The following is an 11,766-nucleotide window of genomic DNA, read 5'->3' on the forward strand; positions in this document are numbered from 1 at the left end:
TAAATTTGTGTGAACTAGCTCAAGAACTCAAAGGACCAAAGTTGGACAAGGGGAAAGACAAAGTAAATGAATAGCCATTGAAAACGTGCGACAACATCCGAGGTAAGTCATTAAGCATATATTTGGTATTGATTTAAATGATCATAATATATATGCAATTGTGTTTAATGAATTGATGTGTAAATGAAAATGTATGTGTATGGAATGATGCCATTGTGGAATGTATAAAGGCAGCAAAATGCATAAGGTATTGGTCACGGCACTAAGTGTGTGGGTATAAATGGACACGGTGACAAGATTGGCACTAAGTGTGCGGGTTTAAAATTGTACAGCACTAAGTGTGCGAGTTTGATTCTATAGCACTAAGTGTGCGAGCTGAAAATATATAGCACTAAGTGTGCGGATTCACTATATGCTCTTGTATTACAATTGGCACTAAGTGTGCGACATTATCGAGTTAATCCCGGACAGCGAATCGGGTAAGTACCTCGAGCTCATGACGAATAGAAAATACGTTCATGCTCGGGGTTGAATTTGGTAAGCCTTAAATCTATGTGATGATTTCAATTGCATGATTGTTGCGGAAATGAAATGATGTATGGAAATTGCCTCAAATATCTTATCGTATAAATATGAAATGTGGATGTATGGCTTGGTATGAGATTGAACCAAAAGGTCCGAGGAATTATGGTATAGTTCCGATATGGATGAAGTACCTAGCCTTGTTTCATTGTTTCACTTTGCGATGAATTTAGCTAATGGATAATTGTAAAGTGCTTATGACTTACTGAGTTATAAACTCACTCGGTGTTTTCTTGTCACCCATTTTAGGTCTCTTGGACTCGTATTGTTGCGTGTTTCGGAACCGTCGTTGAAGTCATCACACCGGCTGGAGACCTTTTGGTATTGTCTTCGTAGTTGAACTAGGAGAACAATTGGCATGTATAGGCTATTATATTTTGTTGAATTGTGGGTTGTAAACTTTAAGCCATGTGAAATGGCCTATGTGGTCGTCGAGTGGGATGCTAGAACCTATAGCCACGAGTCTTAGAAACTTTAATTTTGATAAGGTGGCCAAAATTTGTGTCATGTATGATGGATGATTTAGGGCCAAGGAAAGATTCATGAAATTGGCATAGTCTCTGCAGTAACTGTTGCGGACAGCAGCAGTGAGATGAGATTGAAAAATCACTAAAAATAGTAGAAGTAGAATTAAATAGTGAATAAATTATGAAATTGAACCGTGATGAATCTATTTTTATATGGATGAAACGAAACGACCATATGAGCAGTATACTGAGAGATATTAAAGTTCTCGTGAGACAGGGCCGGAACGGTTTCTGGGTCCCCTGTCACGACTTTGAAAATTTACTATAAATTATCCAGAAATAATTAGAAGTCATGCCTTATATGTGCAGATTCCATTTTGAGTCTAGTTTCATGAGAAACAATCGGCACCAGTATTAAAGCCCTGTACAGAGAGATATTCAAGTTGTAACGCACGAAGGTCAGTGTAGTCGACCCCTGTAACATGGGTGACTTTAACTAATAAACTGTACCAATTGGCCCGACCAAAAACTCTAGAAATAAATCCATGGATGGATATATGAGTCAAAATTTAGGGAAAATTTACAGAATCAGTTTCCGAGTTTTGGAACTCGAGATATGATTTTTAAGGTGACAGTGACGCAGTTTTCCAGCCTGTCTGGAAATGCCAAATTGGTTGGTACTTTGAGAGGATTTGGCCCGTTAACCCCTCGTGTCCGACACCGGCGACGGTCACGGGTTCGGGGTGTTACAATTTTATTGGTATCAAAGCCATGGTTTAGTCGGTTCTAGGACTACCATAGAGCGTGTGAGTCTAGCTATACATGCCAATTTGTTAGTGCTTAATAATGTGATGACTTGACGGTTGAAATTTTTGTTTTGATTAGCGATGGAACCGGGATAGAGAGACCCTTGGCGGATGACGTTGAAAGTGTAGCGGCTGCCCCGCGCAAGGGACACCGCTGTTGAGCCTCGATCATCCGCAAATAATCAAAATGAAGGGCGAAACAAGCCTTCTTCACCATGATGAATGAGTGGGTCGCATAATATGCCCGAACCAACCCGGTGCCCAACCATTCCCAAATTTAAATACTCCACCCCAAGAGCCCGTAATGCCTTCAGTTACTGATCCTGTGAGGCTGAGTAAACCACCTGTAGACCTGATTAGGAAGCGCGGGGCCGAGGAGTTCAAGGCCATAGTCACTGATGATGCTAAAAGAGCCGAATTCTGGCTCGATAACCATTCGAGTGTTAGATGAACTGTCATGCACACCCGATGAATGTCTTAAGTGTGCTATATCCTTGTTACGAGACTCAGCTTACTATTGGTGGAGGACTTTAATTTCCATAGTCCCAAATGAACGAGTTACTTGGGATTTCTTTCAATCCAATTTGAAAGAAATACATTAGTCAACGGTTCATCGATCGAAGCGTAAGGAATTCTTGGAACTCAAGCAAGGTCGTATGATCAGTATCTAAATCTGAACATGAGTTCGTAAGACTTAGTCGGTATGCTCGGAGTGTGTGGTTGATGAGGTTGCTATGTGCAAAAGATTTGAAGAAGGATTGAATGAAGAGTTAAAGTTACTAGTGGAAATTTTGGAGATAAAGGAGTTCGTGACACTAGTCGAGCGAGCACGCAAAGCGGAAGAACTTGGGAAGGAGAAGAAGAAGGCTGAATTTGAAGCAAGAGATTACCGTAAGAGATCAACGAGTAAAGCTCCGTTCTCGGCTGTAAAGAGGTTCGGGAGGACACCGAGAAGTCGAGGCGATGCGGGAATTTCTATTAGAGCCCGACCATCGGCGAGACTCGAGCTACTTGGTAGCTAGTGTGGGCAATAATCGTCAAGAGAGACCTGAATGCCCCAATGTGGAAGGCGACACCTAGGTGAATGTTGGGGTAAGTCTGTTAATAGGGCTCACATTACGGATGTGGTTGAAGGACCACTTCATTAGAGATTGCACGAGCTAAATGAGAAGAATAAGATGCAAGGTGCAAGATCTAGTGGGCGACGGTTAGAGGTAGACCCCCGAGGATTTCAGGAGGTAGGGGTGGTAATCAGAGAGGAGCCACTGATGCGGCTGTTCGATTCGAGACCCGTGCTCCTGCTAGAGCATATGCCATCCGCGCACGAGAGGAGGCATCCTCCCCTGACGTTATCACTAGTACTTTTACTCTCTTTGATACTAGTGTGATTGCATTGATTGACCCCGGCTCTACTCATTCTTATGTATGTGAAACTTTAGCATCCAGTAAGACTCTACCTGTTGAGTCTACTGAGTTCGTAATTCGAGTGTCAAACCCTTTGGGTCAATACGTACTCGTTGATAAAGTGTGCAAGAGATGCCCCCTAATAATTCGAGAATCCTGTTTTCCGACCGATCTGATGCTTCTACCATTTGATGAATTCGATGTTATTCTTGGTATGGATTGGTGACCGTACATGATGCGATGGTGGACTACAAAGGAAAACCATTGATTTGAGGAGTGCAAATAATGAGGTAGTCCGAGTCGAGTCTACTAATTTAAAAGGGGTGCCAGCGATAATATCTTCTATGACCGTTCGGAGATATGTGAAAAAGAGGTGTGAAACATACCTTGCGTATGTGTTTGAAAGTAAAGAGACGGAAAAGAAACTCGAATCGGTACCAGTGGTTTGTGAGTATTCAGATGTTTTTCCGGAGGAGTTACCGGGATTGCCACCGGTTCGAGAAGTGGAATTCGGCATCGAAGTTGTACCGGGTACTACGCCGATCTCAATAGCTCCGTATCGTATGGCATTAACGGAGTTAAAGGAATTGAAGGTTCAATTGCAAGAATTGACGGATAGAGGTTTCGCTCGACCGAGTTTTTCTCCATGGGGCTCTCCAGTATTGTTTGTGAAAAAGAAGGACGGAAGCATGAGGTTGTGCATCGACTATCGTCAACTCAATAAAGTGACGATAAAGAATAAATATCCGTTGCCACGAATTGATGATTTGTTTGATCAATTAAAGGGAGCCTCGGTGTTTTCAAAGATAGATTTGAGGTCGGGGTACTATCAGTTGAGGGTCCGAGAATCGGACATACCCAAAACCGCTTTTAGAGCGAGGTACGGTCACTCTGAATTCTTGGTGATGCCGTTTGGGCTCACTAATGCCCTCGGTGTTTATGGATTTAATGAATAGAATTTTCAGGCCATACTTGGATCGGTTCGTAGTTGTATTTATCGATGACATTTTGGTCTATTTGAGAGATGAAACCGAACATCTTTGAACACCGAGGCTAGTGTTGCAAATCTTACGAGATAAGCGATTATACGCAAAGTTGATAAATGTGAATTTTGGTTGAAAGAGGTTAGCTTTTTGGGGCGCGTGGTGTCCGACGGTGTCGAGGTGGACCCGAACAAAATTTGACCATAGTCGATTGGAAACCACCAAGGAATGTTACCGAGTTAGGAGCTTTTTGGGGCTTGCGGTTATTACCGACGATTTGTAAAAGGTTTCTCGACGATAGCCACGCCAATGACGGTTACTCCAAAAGGATGTTAAGTTCGAATGGACGGAGAAATGTCGAAAAGTTTCGATCAACTGAAAGCTTATTTGATGAATCCCCATTCGGTGCAACCCGAATCGGGCAAAGAGTTTGTCATTTATAGTGACGTATCCCTACTTGGGTTGGGTTGCGTCTTGATGCAAGAAAGGCGAGTTGTGGCCTATCGTCGAGACAATTAAAGCCACATGAGAAAAATTATCCGACCCATGATCTCGAATTGGTCGCCATCGTATTCGCCTTAAAGATATGGCGACATTACTTATTTGGTGAGAAGTGCCATGTGTATTCGGATCACAAAAGTCTCAAATATTTGATGACCCAAAGAGACTTAAATCTGCGACAAAGGCGATGGCTTGAGTTGTTGAAAGATTATGAGCTCGTCATTGATTATCACCGGAAAGGCTAATGTGGTTGCGGATGCCTTAAGCGAAATCACTTGTTTGCTTTCTGACGATGAATGTACACTTGTCTATCCTACCCGACAATGTGTTGGTAGCTGAATTGAAAGCCAAACCATTATTGATACGTCAAATTCGTGAAGCTCGAGAAAGTCGACGATGAGTTGGTTGCAAAGCGGGATGAGTGTGTTCGAACAAGGACTCGAATTTCAAATCGATAATGACGATTGTTTGAGGTTCAAAAGTCGTCTGTGTGTTCCAAAGAATTTGGAACTTATTCCAATAATTTTGAGCGAAGCCCATTGTAGCCGAATGGCAATCCACCGGAGTACGAAGATGTACAACGATTTGAAATGTCGGTTTGGTGGCATGGTATGAAAGCGAGACATCTCGATTTTGTTTCGAGATGTTTAATATGTCAACAAGTGAAAGCGGAACATCAAGTGCCTTCAGATTACTTGACCGATCACGATACCCGAGTGGAAATGGGATCGAGTCACAATGGACTTTGTATCCGGACCGCCATTGTGAGTGAGTAAGAAGGATGCGATTTGGGTCGTTGTCGATAGATCGACTAAGTCGACTCACTTGTATCCCCGACGCACGGATTTTTCAATGGACAAACTAGCCGAATTGTACGTTTCTCGGTTGTGAGATTACACAGGTGCCTATTTCCATCGTGTCGGATAGAGATCCAAGATTTACCTCGCGATTTTGGAAGAAGTTGCAAGAAGCTTTGGGTACCAAGTTGCATTTCAGACCGCCTTTCATCCCCAAACCGATGGTCAATCCGAACGGATAATTCAAATACTCGAGGATATGTTGAGATGTTGCATCCTTGAGTTTAGTGGTTCATGGGAGCGGTATTTACCTTTGATTGAATTCGCACAACAATAGCTTTCAATCAAGTATTAAGATGGCGCCTTACGAGGCTTTATACGGTCATAAATGCCGTACCCATTATTCGGACTAAACTTAGTGAAGGTAAATTCTTGAGGTTGATTTGGTTAAAGATGCCGAGCAAAAGTTCGAGTAATTCGTGAAAGTTTGAAAGTCGCCGGATCGCCAAAAGTCGTATCGGATTTGAAAAGGAAAGATATTGAATATCGGGTTGGAGACAAGGTCTTTCTCAAAGTTTCGCCTTGGAAGAAGGTGCTTAGATTTGGTCGTAAGGGCAAATTGAGTCCGAGGTTCATCGGGCCATATGAAGTATCCGAACGAGTTGGGCGATCGCATATCGATTACTTTTGCCCCCGAGCTCGAAAGGATTCTAGCGTTTTTCATGTCTCGATGCTTGACGATATAGGTCGATCCATCGCACGTAATTGCTCCATCGAGATTGAGATTCACCTAATTTGAGCTATGAAGAGGAACCGGTTCGCATTATGAGGCGTGAAGTAAAAGAGTTGCGCAATAGGAAAATCCCGTTAGTGAAGGTGTTGTGGCATAAACACGGAATGGAAGAAGCCACTTGGGAACTTGAGGACTCTATGAAAGAGCGATACCCGAGCCTATTTACCGGTAAGATTTTCGGGGATGAAAATTTCTTAAGTGGGGGAGAGTTGTGACATCCCTAAATTAACCCTAGTCGAAAAGTGGTTTGGGACCACTAAACCGAAGTCATAATAATAATTAACCATCATAATTGATGCTCATTATATGTATATATGCATGTGTGAAAATTTCATGTTTGGGTTTTGTTAATTGTAAGTGAATTTTTATCAAATAGGACTTATGTGAGAAAATTTAGAAATGTGCTAGGCAAATGTAAGGTGGCCTATTAATACATGTGGGAAAGTGTTGTCCTTGCATGTCAAATTAGCCAAAATGAAGCATGATGGCGGCCATGCTATGGGTGGAAACATGTCTCCAACATGTTAGACTAGTGATGCATGTAGGAAACAATAAAATAAGAAAGTTAGCATTAAAGAAATGGAAAAGAAAATGATGATAACAAAAAAAAAAAAAAGAGCTGTGGATGCTTCCCCTCCCTTGCCGTACATGAGAGAAACAAAAACAAAGAAAGAAAGAAAAAAAAGTGTTCATTCTCTCATTTTCTCCTTGCTTGGCGAATGTACTAAGAAGAAAGGGGGAAGCTTGAGAAAATCAGTCATGGGAGTTTGCTAGACTAAGGTATGTTGATGTTATCCATGAGATTTATGCATGTTTTTAGTTGATAGTTTGAGTTCCACCTAACCCATGGTCTAAACCTTTACCATGAAATGGGGATGATATTCGACCATGGGTGTTGTCTTCTTAGTATCATTGATGTTTGATGTTTGATGTTGTGGTGGTGAGGCACGAAGATGAGTTAAGGTTCAACTAAGGTGGATTTGTGGATGTTATTTGCATGCTAAAAGTAAAGCTTGTAATGATGCATGGTATGGTGTTGTATGGCATTTGGCCATGGTAGGAAATAAAAGGAAACTATGTTCGTTGTTCATGTCATTTGAATGAGAAGTGCTAGTAAGGTGAAGTACAAATGTTAGTGTTTGATTTACTAGTGTATATATGCATACTAGCCTAGTTGTGAACTTGAATCAAATTGGTGTTAAGTCGATACAAGCGACCTTACTTGTTGAATGTATCAAGTGTGGAAATCGGCCTTAACATGGATGTGTATGTTCGGCCACATGAGCGAATACATATGTTGATGTGTATATTGGCCTTAGGTAGCCTATTGATGGCCTTAGCTTTTCCTTGATGCTTGAATGAATTGTATTGAATTGCTTGATGTAATATAAAATGTGCATGACCAATGTGTATCCAAGCAAAAGGGTGGCCATATGACCATTTAAACTCCTTGTCATATTCGGCCATAAGCTAGCATAATGAGGTTTTAATAAGTTAAATTTGTGTGAACTAGCTCAAGAACTCAAAGGACCAAAGTTGGACAAGGGAAAGACAAAGTAATTGAATAGCCATTGAAAACGTGCGACAACATCCGAGGTAAGTCATTAAGCATATATTTGGTATTGATTTAAATGATCATAATATATATGCAATTGTGTTTAATGAATTGATGTGTAAATGAAAATGTATGTGTATGGAATGATGCCATTGTTGAATGTATAAAGGCAGCAAAATGCATAAGGTATTGGTCACGGCACTAAGTGTGCGGGTATAAATGGACACGGTGACAAGATTGGCACTAAGTGTGCGGGTTTAAAATTGTACAGCACTAAGTGTGCGAGTTTGATTCTATAGCACTAAGTGTGCGAGCTGAAAATATATAGCACTAAGTGTGCGGATTCACTATATGCTCTTGTATTACAATTGGCACTTGAGTGTGCGACATTATCGAGTTAATCCCGCATGACAAATCGGGTAAGTACCTCGAGCTCATGACGAATAGAAAATACGTTCATGCTCGGGGTTGAATTTGGTAAGCCTTAAATCTATGTGATGATTTCAATTGCATGATTGTTGCGGAAATGAAATGATGTATGGAAATTGCCTCAAATATCTTATCGTATAAATATGAAATGTGGATGTATGGCTTGGTATGAGATTGAACCGAAAGGTCCGAGGAATTATGGTATAGTTCGATATGGATGAAGTACCTAGCCTTGTTTCATTGTTTCACTTTGCGATGAATTTAGCTAATGGATAATTGTAAAGTGCTTATGACTTCTTGAGTTATAAACTCACTCGGTGTTTTCTTGTCACCCGTTTTAGGTCTCTTGGACTCGTATTGTTGCGTGCTCGGAACTGTCGTTGAAGTCATCACACCGGCTGGAGACCTTTTGGTATTGTCTTCGTAGTTGAACTAGGAGAACAATTGGCATGTATAGGCTATTATATTTTGTTGAATTGTAGGTTGTAAACTTTAAGCCATGTGAAATGGCCTATGTGGTCGTCGAGTGGGATGCTAGAACCTATAGCCACGAGTCTTAGAAACTTTAATTTTGATAAGGTGGCCAAAATTTGTGTCATGTATGATGGATGATTTAGGGCCAAGGAAAAATTCATGAAATTGGCATAGTCTACTGCAGTAACTGTTGCGGACAGCAGCAGTGAGATGAGATTGAAAAATCACTAAAAATAGTAGAAGTAGAATTAAATAGTGAATAAATTATGAAATTGAACCTTGATAAATCTATTTTTATATGGAGGAAACGAAACGACCATATGAGCAGTATACTGAGAGATATTAAAGTTCTCGTGAGACAGGGCCGGAACGGTTTCTGGGTCCCCTGTTGCGACTTTGAAATTTTACTATAAATTATCCAGAAAGAATTAGAAGTCATGCCTTATATGTGCAGATTCCATTTTGAGTCTAGTTTTATGATAAACAATCGGCACCAGTATTAAAGCCCTGTACAGAGAGATATTCAAGTTGTAACGCACGAAGGTCAGTGTAGTCGACCCCTGTAACATGGGTGACTTTAACTAATAAAATGTACCAATTGGCCCAACCAAAAATTCTAGAAATAAATCCATGGATGGATATATGAGTCTAAATTCTGGGAAAATTTACGGAATCAGTTTCCGAGTTTTGGAACTCGAGATATGATTTTTAAGGCGACAGTGATGCAGTTTTCCAGCACATGCTGAAATGCCAAATTGGTTGGTACTTTGAGAGGATTTGGCCCGTTAACCCCTCGTGTCCGACACCGGCGACGGTCAAGGGTTCGGGGTGTTACACCACGATTAAGTTTGTACGACGATGGAAGCTTGTTGGCATAACTGCAAGTAAGGCCTACTTGGACCGGCGAGTTAAGGAAAAAGCAGTTGAAGGGCGATTCATTAGCTCATCGGTTCCGACAAGTTAAGAATGGTGAGAATGAGGATTTTGGGTTGAACACTTGAAGGAGTTACGTGCTTTCGTGGAAGGGTTTATATTCCAAAGGACCTGAATTGAGGCGATTAATTCGAAAGAGGCTCATGGTGGACTCTGTGCCATGCATCTGGAGGAATAAGTTATATCGAGACTTGCGAGAGATGTCTTTGGTGGCGGATTAAAAGAGAGGTGACTAAATTTGTTGGGAAATGTATGACGTGCCAAGCGGAGTTAAGGTGAGCACTAATTGCCTTCGGGATTATTGCAACCTGTGAAAATTCCATTATGGAAGTGGGAAAGAGTAACAATGGACTTTGTGAGTGGGTTACCTTTGACACCCACCAAGAAAGATTCGGTGTGGGTAGTTGTGGATAGGTTAACAAAATCGCTCATTTTATACATTTCGCACCGACTACTCAACGCAAAAGTTGGCCAAGTTATATGTGGCGGAGGTAGTCTGTTGCATAGGGTGCCTGTGTCGATAATTTCGATCGAGACCCTAGGTTTACATCTCGGTTTTGGCGAAGTTGCGAAGCGTTGGGTACACGATTGGATTTCAAGATCGCTTTTCACCCACGCATGATGGACAATCGAGAAAGGGTTATTTAGGTTACGGAGGATATGTTGAGAGGATGTATCATTGATTTACGTGGAAGTTGGGAGGACTACTTACCATTGCCGAGTTTTGCGTACAATATGACTATCAAGCAAGTATTCAGATGGCACCATATGAAGCGCTTTATGGGCGAAGATGTAAACGCCGACGTGTTGGACGAGTTGGGTGAACGACGAGTGCTTGGACCGAAATTGGTGGCAGACACTGAAAGCAAGGTTAGGCTGATAAGGGATCAGTTAAAGGAGGCATCTGATAGAAAGAAGTCGTATGCGGATCTGAAGCACAAAGAGATTGAGTTCGCTATTGGGGATATGGTTTTCTTAAAGGTTTCCCCTTGGAAGAAAATTTTGAGATTTGGAAAGAAGGGTAAGTTGAGCCCACGGTTCATTGGGCCTTACCGAATTGTTAATCGGGTTGGACCAGTGGCTTATCAGCTAGAGTTACCACCGAAGCGCATCATATCCACGACGTTTTCATGTATCCATCTTTGGCGGTATCGATCGACCCAACTCATATCATACCAGTTACAGAGATCGAGGTACAGTCAGATTTAACTTTCGAAGAGGAACCTGTGCAAATACTTGATCGTGACGTCAAGATGTTGAGAAGGAAATCAGTTCCACTAGTGAAAGTACTTTGGAGAAACCATGGCAAAGAAGAAGCTACTTGGGAGACTGAGGAGGCTATGCGTCAACAGTACCCTCAACTGTTCTGATAAGGTAAAATTTTGAGGACGAAATTTCTTTAAGGAGGGTAGAGTTGTAACATCCTGATTTTTCAGATTTATTCGTGGTTTGCAATATTTTATAAAGACTTTAAAATTTTGTATTTGGATGTGAAATTAATATTTTGAGTAAGTAAATGGGTTTGTGGAAGGCCCATGAGTTGGCCAAAACCCTGTTGAATTTTTGAAATTTTGGTCTTTGGAGTTAGGGGTTCTGGCTAAGAGGCCTTAAGTAGAGTTGTGGGTAAATTGCATCACAAAAAGAGCCTTGGTAAAGTGGCAAGGGTGACGCCCACTAGGCTCCTAGAAAAGTGGCGTGTGGAGCAGTGGGGAAGGCATGGGATCGATTCCCTGTGTTGACAAATAGATGCATTTATTTTTAAGTGCAGGAGGGGTTAGTGTTGGAGTTCAGGTGGATTCTGCTAGAAGAGAGTTGGATCAGTTTAAATGCTTGGATTAAGGAGGGATAAGGGGAGAGATTTAAGGGATTTGGATGAGGCTAGGAGTTTGCCGAATTATGGGAATTGAAGAGGGAAAATCAGCAGGGGGTATTAGGTTGGATTTCGGCACTTAGGGTATTGATGGTGCCGTTTTCTTCTGCTTTTACACCTTAGGATTGTTCTTTTCTCTCTTTTTCCTCTCTAGCTGAAACTACCACCTCCC

This window comes from Gossypium arboreum, chromosome 7 (assembly GCF_025698485.1).
Source record: "Gossypium arboreum isolate Shixiya-1 chromosome 7, ASM2569848v2, whole genome shotgun sequence".
Lineage (NCBI taxonomy): Eukaryota > Viridiplantae > Streptophyta > Magnoliopsida > Malvales > Malvaceae > Gossypium > Gossypium arboreum.